Source organism: Chelonia mydas, chromosome 4 (assembly GCF_015237465.2).
Source record: "Chelonia mydas isolate rCheMyd1 chromosome 4, rCheMyd1.pri.v2, whole genome shotgun sequence".
NCBI lineage: Eukaryota > Metazoa > Chordata > Testudines > Cheloniidae > Chelonia > Chelonia mydas.
Window position 1 is genome coordinate 108,715,503 of NC_057852.1, and position 12,601 is coordinate 108,728,103.

The window sequence follows — 12,601 nt, forward strand, 5'->3', positions numbered from 1 at the left end:
TATAAAGAGCCAAAGAGACATTCTCCTTTGGCTGCTGCATCAAGGGCATGCAAACCCCCTGAACAATTGAGAGGAACAAGAGGCTGAAGTCAAAGAGGAAGCTACCCCCTACCCGACTAATTTCTCATCGTCCTCACCAGATGAGATGGTGATGCCCCCTCTACCATCGTTGGCAGATGACTTTAAGATGTTTCAGGAGCTGGCCCAGTGAGTGGCAGAGGCACTGCAGATAGCACTACAGGAGGTAACCAGTCACACTACAAACTAGTGCACATTTTACATTCTTCTACCTTGTCCAAAGTAGCCCTCCCTATTAACAAGGCCCTCTTGGACCCTGCCAAACTCATATGGCAGAACCCTGCATTAGTCCTGCCAATATGCAATTAGGCCAACAAAAAGTATTACATCCAAGCAAAAGACATGGAATTTCTCTTCTCCCACCCGCCTCTCAATTTGATCATCATGGATGTGGAGGCTGCCAGCACATTTCAAATCCACTCACTACAACCAGAACTGGAAGTATCTAGATCTTTTTGGGAGAAAAACATATTCATCAGCCACTCTTCAGTTCCATATTGCAAACTATCAAGCCTTAACAGCAAAATAAAATTTCTTAAACTACTCAAAACTCAATTCCTTTATTGAGCAGCTCCCAGAGTTGCACAAAGAGCAATGTAAGGCCATTGTTAATTAAATCTAACTGGCAGCAAAGACATCACTTTAGTCTACACTTGACACAGTTGACATGGTGGCATGCTCCATCTTGACTGCCGTCGTGATGAGACGAGCCTCTTGGCTGCACTTATCTGGGTTCCCCAAAGAGGTGCAAACAACTGGGGAGGACCTTCTCTTTGAAGGTACAAAACTGTTACCTCCCAAGATGGACATTTCTCTTCACACTTTAAAAGACTCCTTGATGGCTCAGAATCTGGGCAGAAGAGAAATATAATCCTCAGCCTTCATTCAGACCTTGTTCACCATAATATTCATCTCAGAGATCATATGAACCTCAGAGAAAGAAGTCCAGGTTCCCCAAATGGAAACTGTTGGGCTCTCAACCTAGTTCTTCACAGCCATCCATTTAAAAATGACAGTTTTGTCAGGTTGGTTGAGGTCCCCACAGACCACTCTCCTCAATAACATCCAATGCTAGAAAACCTCTCTCATCCCTATGGATGCCGTCTCACCCCGTTCTGCAGCACCTGGGAACAGATAACCTCTGACAAATGGAGGTTGGAGATTATTCACGTCCCTCCCCCACCCATTCACCCTTCCCCATCCCTCTTCAGGGAGCCTGCTACAAGAGATAGACCGTCTCTTCAGCATAGGAGTCATAGAGTTGGTGCTCATACATTTAAGAAGCAAAGGCTTTTACTACTTCCTGATACTCAAGAAAAAGGGAGATTGGAGATCCATATTAGACCTCAGAGCACTCAACAAATTTGTCAAGGCTCAGAAGTTCAGGATGGTCACATTGGTGACAATTATTCCAGCGTTAGAAAAGAGAGACTGGTTCTCGGCACTCGACCTATAAGATGCTTACTTCCACATGTCAGACATACCGAGTCACAGATGATACCTCAGATTCATACTAGGCCAAGACCACTACCAGTACAGAGTACTCCCTTTTGGCCTCTCATTGGCCCCCATAGTATTCTCAAAGGTCCTCTCATGGTGGTGGCTCACTTACGCTCCCAGGACATTATGATTTACCCTTACCTGGACAATTGCCTCCCCTGGGTGTGTTCTTTTGCCGAAGTCCAGTGAGTTACTCAGACTACCCTGGATCTGTTCAAGAACCTGGGTCTGCAAATCAATGCACAAAAATCTACATTAAAACTGGTACAGAGACTAGAATTCATAGGAGCAGACCTGAACTCTGTCCGAGCAAGAGTGCTCCTCCTACACACAGATTCCTCCGTTTCTCCTCGCTTAGAGTGCAATCCAGCCCCCAAATATCAGCCAGACATTGCCTTCAACTTCATGGCCATGGGCACATTGGTGATACCTCATGCCAGACTCTGCATGAGATGCCTGCAATCATGGTTCAGTTCGGTTTACAGAATGAACAAGAACAACCTAGACAAACTGCTATTGATGCCCACTAAAATCAAAGAATCCCTGAATTGGTGGAAAGACCCAGCAAACTCTTGCATGGGAATCCAGTTTGCTCAAACTTCCCCCATCACTAATTCTCACCACCACAGCATCCCTCATAGGATGGGTTGCACATCTCAATGATCAAATGGTCTCCATCCAAGACGTGCCTTCACATCAATTTACTCAAACTCAGAGCAGTCAGGAATGCCTGTGCTCACTTCTTGCCAATGATCAGAGGTACACACACAAAGGTCATGACAGACAATATAGCCTTTATGTATTACATAAACCATCAAGAAGGTGCCAGCTCACCCTCCTTTTGTATGGAAGCACTAAAGCTATAGAGTTGGTGCATTTCCTATAACGTTACAATATCAGTGGCTTACTTACCAGGAGTACATAACATGATAGTGAACCATTTCAGACACAAATTCCTACATGACGATGAGTGGGAGATGGACTCAGTGATACTCCACAACATATTCCAGGGATGGGAGCCACCAATAATAGACTTGTTCACTTCTTACTGGAACAAGAAATGCCCACTGTACTGCTCCAGAGTGGGTATTGGCCAGCATTCCATGAGGGACTCTCTCCGCTTCTCATGGTTTAGGGGTCTCCTTTATGCCTTTCACTCATTCCCTCTATTGCTGAAAGTCTTGTTGAAAGTAAAAAAGAGAAAAAGCAAACATCCTACTGATCTCTCCCACCTGGTCCAGACAGACATGGTACCCTTATGTGTCACAAATGGCTCTGTATCCACCAATGACTCTTCTGATCATTCCTTACCTCCTCTTGCAGAACAAGAGATGCACTCTCCATCCCAACCTGTGGATAATATAGCCTCAGAGTCTTCATGGTTCCAGCTCATTGAGACATCATGCTCTGAAGAGGTCCAGGAAGTGTTATTACACAGTAGGAAAATGACTACCTATCGTACTTATCTACAGAAGTGGACTAGGTTCCAGATCTGATGCCAGTCCAAAAGATATGGCCACACCAGATATGGCTACCCTACCCATAGTCCTAGACGATATGTTGGATCTCAAGAAATTGGGACTCTAGAAGGGTACTCAATTTTTTCCCCACCTGATTACAAAGAGGTTTCTCAAAGGCGTAGTTGGACCTCTTTTTCCAACCCAAGCTTCCTACCCCACAATGGGACCTCAATCTAGTGTTACAATGACTGATTAGACTCCCCTTTGAACCCATGGCCACTTGTTCTTTAACTCGCCTTTCCGTGAAGATATCATTCCTAATTGCCATCACCTCGGCAAGAAGGATAGGGGAGATAGTGGCCCTGATGGCACATCCCCCATTCACAGTGTTCTTCCCTGACAAAGTCACGCTTAGACCACATCCAAAGTTCACCCCCAAGGATTTCATGTGAACCAACACATTCACCTGCCAACCTTTTATCCTAAGCCTAAGCAGGATAATAGCCATCCTCCATATGCTAGATGTAAGGAGAACATTGGTCTTTTCTTTGCACTGGACAAGATTTTTTAGAAAATCTCTGAGACTCCTCCTCTCCATTTCAGACAGGTCCAAAAGCACAGCGATTTCAGCTCAAAGACTCTCTAAATGGCTCTTGAACTATATTAAACTCTGTTACCAGGTTCCAACTTAGTACCTCCATCTACAGTCTGCACACATTTTACGAGACCGGTTTCCTCATCCATCGCCTTCTCCAAGGGTATCCCTATATCAGAAATCTGCAGAGCAGCTACCTGGGTATCGGCACATACCTTTGCAGAACACTATGCCATCCTGGGGGACTCTGCTGCAGATGCCAAATTTGGCACCACGGTACCATCATCCATAACAGACTTGACTCCAAAGCCCCAGCCTTCAGTGAGGGGCCAGACAGACACTGCTACCAAAATTTTCCAATCAGCAGCACAAGGATGCAGACACACCAACAGTGGAACACCGATAGGGGGACACATCTCGAAGAGCCATCATTACTGCAGAAGGTGAGTAACTTCTTCTTATGCTTTGTCTTTTTTCCATTTCTTCATCTTTATCATGCCTTCTTTCGTCCTCTCTCCTTCCATCATTTCCCTTTTCCTCTTGCCTTCCTAATTCAAACCCTCATATCTCCCACTTCCTCTGTTTGGCACATTTAGTAATTCTCAGGCCTTTCTCTCAACCCACACATAATCTTTGTTTCCAAGCCCTCCGCCCCACAGCATCTCATTCTCACCTGTAGTTCCGTGAAGGTGAGCAGAAAAGTGGATGCCTGTCTCTCATCCAGGTCAGTAGCAGCATTGTACAGCTGTGCTGGCTGTAGGCTTGCCTTTCAATGCCCAGAGTCTTAGACTGCACATGACTGTGACTCTTATAGAAGGCTGATTTGAAGTGGTTGCACACAGATAGGTTTCATGGGTGGGAGAGCAACTCCAGTGTTGTATGACCAATCTCTGCAATGGTTCCTGAAATGCATATGTTTGCCCATCTTGCCATTAGTTTAATCAATTCAGCTTCTTAGTGGCTCCTTCAGGTGACAGATTTTCTTGGGTTTACACAACTCTGCATTCTATGAAGCTGATGGGGACATACTGTGTGCGACCATTGTTAGTTTTTTGGTAGGGGAGGAGAGGACAGGAATTGTTTTTTAAAAAAATACAGGGGATATATAACTGGTGGTAACTTGCAGGCCTGGCAAAAAATGCTTAGGCTGGCCATAGTTATAAAGAACAGCCAGCTGACAGCTCTAGGAGCTCTGTTTTTGCCTCTACCATAGAGACTTGGCTGGTCAGGCATGATAATTATGTTGTAAACTATTATATTGCTTGTCCAGTTTGGTTACATAAGTAGTCCCTGTGAGGATTATGCCTTGGCTGCCTGCACAAGTCATGAACCGTGAAAATGAAACTAAACTTTCTTTTGTCCCCATCTCCTCTCCATCTGAGCTTACCCCTGAGCACCATATTGGGACTGCCAGCTGTTTTGACTTTGGGAGAAAATGAGTTGTACAGCTGAAACTGGGCCCACTACAAGGTGCCTACATGAGACACCACTCATCTAATTATTGTACAAGACTGTCACCTGCTAGTAAAATATTAGTTTGGAAGTGTGACCTGCGCAGCTAGGCATGATTCATTAACTGCGTGGTTTTATGGGACTTGTACTAACCATCCTCCAAAAAAATCACATTTGGGAGTATTAGAGCATGGGGATTTTCCTCCTTACAAAGAAAAATGACCCAATCATTGGTACAAAAGGGGATGTACCCTAAGCCTCATTGCCTCCCCCACCTATCATGACTCTGTGATAATTACTGATCCAGAGGAGACATAATGTCTAAGGGAAAATATTATTTGCTATTTTATTCACTTGCCATCTGTAGACTTACATGCCAGGAAGAAAAACAGTAACTATAGTTCAAAAACGTGACTTGTGATCTAAACAGGGCTGTAAATTATGAAACAGTACTCTGCTTGATTTCTCTGCCCAGGAAAATAAGTAAGAAAGATTACTCTGTACGCAGCTTTTCCAGACTGAAACTGAGAGAAATAAAGGCAGAAAGGGACCATAATTATAATTTAGATAATGTTTTTCCTGTGAAAAAACATTTATTGCCATCAATACTCACTTCACCCATAATTCATGTCTCATCTTCTGCTGCTGCTATCTGACATTTATATGTAATAGCATCCTTGGTATGAGAGAGTGTGTGTCACGAGAGAAAAATGACTACATGCTTGTAACACTATTCTCTTCTGGAGAGTCTAAAATGGAGCAGCACAGATGTATGAATCTATGATTTATTTTCAGGTTTCAAGGTTGATTTCAAGGTTTCTAAAGATGAAATGTATTCTTGATGCTTTGAAACAATGTGTTTTCTTTCTGCCTTTCAACTATTATCTTTAATCTTATTTTGTGTGATTTTTTTCTCATTATTTGCTTTTGTATTTGTTTTCCTTTATGTACTTAACCTGTAATTAATATTTTAAGCTAGGCTGGTAATGCATTGGCAATGGCAACTGGTTTGCTGGTTAGGTGACTTGAAACCTGTGAAGTGGACAGAAATAGAGGGTAATTTAGCTATGGATTTGGTCACAGAAAGTTGAGAACATTGCCCTCACCAGCTGGTGACAGCAGCTACTGCCAAGTGAAAAATGGAACAGGATTGTAATTGGGAGCTGCTCACATACAGCCTTTGCCAATGTTAAGATGGTAAATGAAGCCTACAAAAAGAGAGGAAAGGTGAGGAAAGTTAAGGAAAAAAGAATGTAGAAAACATTGTTGATACCATTGGTTCAATTCTTTATTGATAAGATGTCAGATAACTTGGTTCAATCAGATTATATAAATCAGCACAATAGAAAAGAAGTTGATAATTTACCCAGTCTTCATTATTCCAAATTTATTACAATTACTATCTGGTTTTTATACCTCAGCTGTTTACAACAGATAGAAAATTCTACTTGATTAACTAAAGACCTTAAACACCTGTTCTTATCTAGTTTCCAATTATTTTGCACATCACAAAGGCATCTTATACCTGTTATCCCTAAAACATATAACTAGCACTGCTCATATTTATCAAATCTTGTTTTTCCCAGTTTCTACATGTACAAGGAACAGAGATTGCGCACGGTTTACTACAAATATATTTCCAATATATGCTTGGCATGATTTGCAAAGCAAACTTGGGAGTATGGCATGTAGTATAGTATAAGTATAGTATAACTTTTAGAAGTATAGCAGAATCCCATTTATCTGATCTAACTGGGACTGGGACCAGGACCAGATCGGATAATAAAAATCCAGATAAACCGGAGAACAGAAAAGTGCAATGTTGCAGCGCCATCTAGTGACCACAGGAGAGTTTGCCCCCTTATGGACCAGTGTGCCGCTGGTTGTGGTTAACATGGAGGGTCAGATAAATGGAGTTCTACCTTGTATAATATTGGCTAACCATGTGAATAAATTTTCAAGGTACTGTAATTAATTTATCACCACCACTAAAGGGAGAACCGCCTGAGGTTTTGTGGTTTTGTTTCTTCCATTACTGCCTTGATGTCATCTGGTGAGTTGTTTTTGAGTTGGATTATAAATAGGGCTGTCAAGCGATTAAAAAAAAATCATGATTAATGGCACAATTAAAAAAATTAATCACGCTTAATCACACTGTTAAACAATAATAGGATATCACTTATTTAAACAGTTTTGGATGTTTTCTACATTTTCAACTATATTTATTTCACTTACAACACAGAATACAAAGTGTACAGTGCTCACTTTATATTTATTTTTATTACAAATATTTGCACTGTAAAAACCAAAAGAAATAGTATTTTTCAATTCACCTAATACAAGTACAGTAGTGCAATCTCTTTATCATGAAAGTTGAACTTACAAATGTATAATTATGTACACAAAAAAACTATTCAAAAATAAAACAATGTAAAACTTTAGAGCCTACAAGTCCACTAAGTCCTACTTCTTGTTCATCCAATTGCTCAGACAAACAAGTTTGTTTAAATTTGCAGGAGATAATGCTGCCCGCTTCTTGTTTACAATATCACCTGAAAGTGAGAACAGGCATTCACATGGCACTGTTGTAGACACTGTCTCAAGATATTTATGTGCCAGATGCACTAAAGATTCATATGGCCCTTCATGCTTCAATCACCATTCCAGAGGACATGTGTCCTTGGTGATAACGGGTTCTGCTCAATAACCATCCAAAGCAACGTGCACCGATGCATGTTCATTTTCATCATCTGAGTCAGATGCCACCAGCAGAAGGTTGATTTTCTTTTTTAGTGATTCACGTTCTGTAGTTTCTGCATCGGAGTGTTGCTCTTTTAAGACTTCTGAAAGCATGCTCTACATCTTGTCCCTCTCAGATTTTGGAAGGCATTTCAGATTCTTAAACCGTGGGTTAAGTGATGCAGCTATCTTTAGAAATCTCACATTGGTACTTATTTGTGTTTTGTAAAATCTGCTGTGAAAGTGTTCTTAAAACAAACAACATGTGCTGGGTCATCATCTGATGATGATATAACATGAAATATATGGCAGAATGTGGGTAAAACAGCATAGGAGACAAACAATTCTCCCACAAGGAGTTCAGCCAGAAATTTAATTAATGCATTATTTTTTTAACGAGCATCATCAACATGGAATCATGTCCTTTGGAATGGTGGCTGAAGCATGAAGGGGCATATGAATGTTTAGCATATCTGGCACATAAATACCTTGCAATGCCGGCTACAAAAGTGCCATGCGAACGCCTGTTCTCACTTTCAGGTGACATTGCAAATAAGAAGCAGACAGCATTATCTCCCATAAATGTCAACAAACTTGTTTGTCTTAGCGATTGGCAGAACAAGAAGTAGGGCTGAGTGGACTTGTAGGCTCTAAAGTTTTACACTGTTTTGTTTTTGAATGCAATTATTGTAACAAAAAAAATCTGCATTTGTAGGTTGCACTTTCACCATAAAGAGATTGCAGTACACTACTTGTATGAGGTGAATTGAAAAAATACTATTTCTTTTGTTTGCCATTTTTACAGTGCAAATATTTGTAATAAAAAATAACAATATAAACTGAGTACTGTCTACTTTGTATGTTGTAATTTAAATCAATATATTTGAAAATATAGAAAAACATCCAAAATATTTAATAAATTTGAATTGATATTCTATTGTTTAACAGTGTGATTAAAACTGTGATTAATCACGATTAATTTTTTTGAGTTAATCGCGTGAGTTAACTGCGATTAATCGACAGCCCTACTTATAATCATAGGGTCAAATTCTGCTCTTACCCAGTGTAAATCTGTAATAACTCCGTTGACCTTTGGAGTTATGCCATTGTAAGAGAATATGGTTTATAGTAAATAACAAAAGCCACTCTTAGAATATGTCTTTATAGTAAAGTTAACCTGGGTGATCAGTACCTGGGTTAGCCTTGCTCAGGTCTGACCAGCCACATTGCAAAGCCATCTGAGTTGATGAGTCCACACTGGTATAGTACTTACTGCGTCAGGCATTAGGACTTCTGGAGTCATATGGTTCTCTAGTGCTGTAGGAGGCTGAACTGCTCTATGATTCTTTCCTAGTGAATTGTGGAAGAAGTTGTCTGTCCTGGGCAAATGGGAGGCATTGGTAGACTATCAGCACTCCAGTGGTTTAGCTTGTATCTTCATTGCAAAGTGGGTGAATTATCAGCCCAAGTGTAAGCAGCACATGAGCTTTAGCCTAGCCCTAGGAAAGGCTAGCTAGCTCGGGTATAAATGTGCACCACAGTCAGGCCAGAGGGTTTGTGTATAGATGGGAGCCAGGTTGGGGCAACCCCTGAGTAAGACCCAAGCTAACTTTGCATTGAAGATAAGCCCTTAAATAAACCAAACCAAGAAGAGTTGAGAAAATCAGGCCTATGAATCATTATAGATATGCTAAGTAGTACTGTTGTTATCTACTAGCACTTCAGTTTTCACAGCCTATTTCGCAGTGGGCAGATGTCTACAGTATTTCACAACAAAATACTACAATATTTGGCCTTAACTGTTTTTTTTTCCCGCACAATCTCAGCAGAGATTAAAAAACTGAGCATGCATATGGCCAGATTGACATACTGTGTTGAATAGTACTTTACTCTATGAACAGATCCATTGAAATCAATGGAGCTACTCATGAAGTAAGGTGAAAGAGTGAGTTTCATAATCCGACCCAGAATGATTCTACTGTGCTTTTCAATGCAGAGTCAGGGCACATGGTAGGGCAGTGAACAACCTTGCTCTGTCATCTTCTAGATTCCTACAGGTTATGTTTGAGACACACTGGCTGGGCAGTGTGAGGAATTTGTACTGTATTCTGTGGATAAATAATGGCCACTCTGTCAACTTTTACCAGCACTAAATTCACTTCTAAAAAATTTATTAACTTAGACACTTTACATTTTCCTCTACAATACTAAAAATGGTTACCATGTTGTCCATTATAATTACTTATTGAACTCACTGACCTGTAGTTATGGAGCTGGACACCTAAATTGTCTTGTATGTACAGTCCCCATCCTCCATTCTGAGGGTACGGACTTGCGCTTCTTCATGAAAACTGTTCCATATGTCATCTCAATGTTTCAGGGAAGCAATCCTTCAGGTTAAACATTCACAAAATGTGGGTGGAGATTCCTTGGAGGTTGCGAGGGTTGTACTGGGTGGCTGTAGCATCAGAGATGCCTGTATGATCCCAGGATGAACTCATTGCAGCCACCAGAGGGTATAAGCTTGCTTGCTGATTCACTGTGCTATGAGAAGATTGGCCACCCTTTACTTTATACCCATTCTTAGTGTAAAATCTTTATAAACAAAAACGTTCTTTGTAACCCTGAAGATATATGCAGTAGTCTTCAATGTGAGAACAAAATTATGCTGTTCTACCTCTTGTTTACCCCTTCTTGTATTGTCATCTCTTCCAGTTTTTCTCAATTTACCTTTGGCATTGATGATGCAAGTAGATGAGCTACAGTTAAGCCCACATGGACTCCATTGAATTCTATGGGCACAAGGGTAGCAAATCCAGGGTCTTGGATTGCAAGCTCTTTAGGAGAAGGAATACATGTTTTATTGGTTTTGTAAAATACCTCGCACGTCTGCAGAACTATATAGGTAGTAAATAGTAATAAAGTTGATGAGTTAGGATTAAGTTTCACTGGAATGCATTGTTTCCAGAATTAGTAACACAAAACAAAATAATAAAGATAAAACAAGACTCTTCAGCAAGCTAGATCTATATCTAGCTCACAACACAGTTGTTAGACAGCCTAGCTACTCTGCCAGTCAAAAGACAATCTGAGTTTCATGGGTCACTTTTATATTCAAAATAATCTTTGAAGCTTGAGCCATTCCTTGAGGCAGGGACGGTCTGTTACGATGGGTCTGTGCAGTGCCTAGCATAGTGGGGTCCCTATCCTGAGTGGCGCCACTGGGCACTACAGTAATACAAATAATAATGCATTAATTGTTGTTGTTAAACAGTTTTTCAAAATAGATTCCCCAAGAGTTAATTCAGACTTCCTTGGCCCTGTGCTGAAACTGGGCCCCCCTAGCCACTCACAAAAGCTGACATTGCCTCAGATTTTCTCCCCTATCTGCTTTCCCTTCAGGACTGTGACTTGCATCTTTTGCCTTCTCCCTCCCTTCCTCCTCCCACTCCCATCACTCCCCATCAAAGTCTTTCCTTCTTTCCTCACTTCTCTCAACTTTTTAAAAAATTTTCCCAACTTTTTTCTTTGTTTTTAATTTTTAAAATCTTTTTAAAAGATCAACCTTTAAAAATACTTTCATTTCCTCAGATAGCACTGCAGGCTCCACAGACTGTTTCCGCTTGCTGGCGGTGGTAGGATGGACAGTCTGTGTTCTAGTCACTCAGATTCAGGAGACGAGAGGAAGTTACATGGCTTGTCTTCATAACACTTTCCACTCAAGCGTTCAGCACAAGCACAGAACCCCAGCTGGAACACCCCAAAATTATCCAGTTCACTAGGGTGTAGCAGCTGTCCTGCCAGAACCATCAATAGGCTTCACCACACCTCATTCCTTCCCCACTCATTCTTCACCCCTGCTACCAGAACAGGAACTCTCAGGAAAAGTGCTGCCCTGTGTCAGCTGTATGTGGTAGAGATGAGAAGTGTGGGAATTGCATAATACCCAGATTGAGCACTACCTTGCTCAGGAAGATAAATCAGTTATCTGCTTTACAGTGCTTAACTCTGTCTCTTGCCTTAAACATCAGTCTAGAAGATTGTCTGTGTGTGTTGTACATTTTGTTTAACATGTACCCAAGGGGCTTGAAGTCGCAGGTATCTATTCTGGCCACTCCTTTTCCACTAATGCAGGCTAACATTCGTGCCAGTAATAATCTTCCTCATTTCTTAACACTTACTTTGACTAAATAGCCATATCCTCATTTCTTGTCATTTATATATAAAAATGTGTAATGAGTAGTTATAATTATTTATATGTCAAAGGACAAAGAACGGAGGAATGGCTGGGTATGGAGTAGCATTGTAATTTTCAGGAAAGGCAAAAGTGCCAGCTGGTGATCACAGTTGCTAAATGAATTATATGGTCCAAACATTTGATGCAAACCCATTTGTGGAGTTGGAGAACCTTTACGTGGGACAACAAAACAGTTTTTTTTTCATATTTGAATCACATGGCAATTAAAATAATTACAATAAAGTGAAGTGCTTGTAAATATTTTGTAACTTAAATCTTTAAAAACACCCACACTTCTTGTTCTCTTTTAAAGACATGAGTCAGTGTCTACATTTTGCACCTTATTATGCTAGACAAACACTTTTAAAGAAGGACATGTTCAGGAAAATGCCCCGATAGAAAATATGCAAAGACAAGCAATTTTGTTGTCCTGCTCAATATTTCTGATTGCCTTTTGCAAGCTGGAATTGTCCCTCTGCTGTCTGTCCCTTTTACCCACCAGAATTTTGGCATGATGAGTTTTGCAGCATGCACATAAGC

The 12,601-nt window shown here is 40.8% G+C and overlaps 1 protein-coding gene across 8 annotated transcripts in view; it reads left to right on the top strand.

Annotated features, from left to right (window-relative positions):
* KCNIP4 (potassium voltage-gated channel interacting protein 4) overlaps positions 1 to 12,601 on the top strand; it is an 840,337-nt gene that overhangs the window by 710,729 nt on the left and 117,007 nt on the right. The window lies entirely within an intron of this gene.